At 32.1% G+C, this 1,079-nt stretch overlaps 1 protein-coding gene across 1 annotated transcript in view; it reads right to left on the bottom strand.

Moving 5' to 3' along the window:
- The window catches only part of GDAP2 (ganglioside induced differentiation associated protein 2), a 45,561-nt gene that overhangs the window by 12,010 nt on the left and 32,472 nt on the right, over positions 1 to 1,079 (bottom strand). The gene's annotated exons all lie outside the window — the stretch shown is intronic.

Genomic DNA, 1,079 nt, shown 5'->3' on the forward strand with positions numbered 1-1,079 from the left:
AACATTTCAACAGCTTGTTAATCACCATTGGGTCACATGAGGTTAACTGGAGAAGACTTCAGAGAAATAGTATAAACTCTCATTTCACAGTTGAGGCCTCTTCAAAGTTAAAGAGTTGGTTAGAGGTAGAGGCAGAATTATAGTGGAGTGATGCTTGCTTCCTTATCACACATTCAGAACAAGCTAATGAAGTGTGTGTGAGGTAATGACAACTTTAATATTTCGAATTAAGATGAGATTTAAGGGGCGGAGTAAGACAGTTGGAACTTATGGTAGTCTGCCTTCTTTGTACACTAATTGCAGTATAGATTTTTCAATGCAATCCACAAAGACTTTGTGACGCTACCATAATAAAACAACTACCAGGAAGGTGGATTGCATTTTTATTTAGGAAATCTATTAGTGAGAAAAAAATTTAAAGCAGAACATTTTATCTTTGCTGTAGTGGGGTATCTATATATTCTGGTTAAAATGTCTATTATCATTTTAAGGGAAATATAGTTTAATGAAAATAATTTTCTGGCTCCAAGTCAGTAGCCCAGGTTCAAGTCCAAATCCTGCATTTAATGTTAGGAGACTTTGAGCAATATCCTTCATCTTTCAGAATGTCCATATTTTTCCATCTTTCAAATGTAGATTTGAAATATATCTATATTTATCTAGCTAGAGGAAAGACAAAGTAAATTCATACTTAACAAAGTTATAAGCTTATTTTTTTATATGATGCTAGAATCTCTGGGATTAGATTATGAATTAACAAATTCATGGGTCACTAGATCAAATAAAACAATGTTTATAAATATATTTTGATTAAGTGTAACACCTTATAAATAGAAGGTAGCATTTTTATTATTTTATATACAAAGGTTGGTCATGACCCCAAACCTTTTCCAAGGTGTTTGAAAAGCAGGCTCAAGTTTACATATGAATTTACTTAAATGTGGTAAGTTGGAGTGAAGCAGCGCCTACAACTATTAAAATATCTGAACTATGAATGATAAAAATCTTTGTATATGAAAGACACTTTCACAGAATACACAGTAATGTTTGCTTCAATTAGGAAAGAAAGAAGCTCTTTC

The sequence above is a fragment of the Myotis davidii genome, unplaced genomic scaffold (assembly GCF_000327345.1).
Source record: "Myotis davidii unplaced genomic scaffold, ASM32734v1 scaffold217, whole genome shotgun sequence".
In the NCBI taxonomy this organism is placed as follows: Eukaryota; Metazoa; Chordata; class Mammalia; order Chiroptera; family Vespertilionidae; genus Myotis; species Myotis davidii.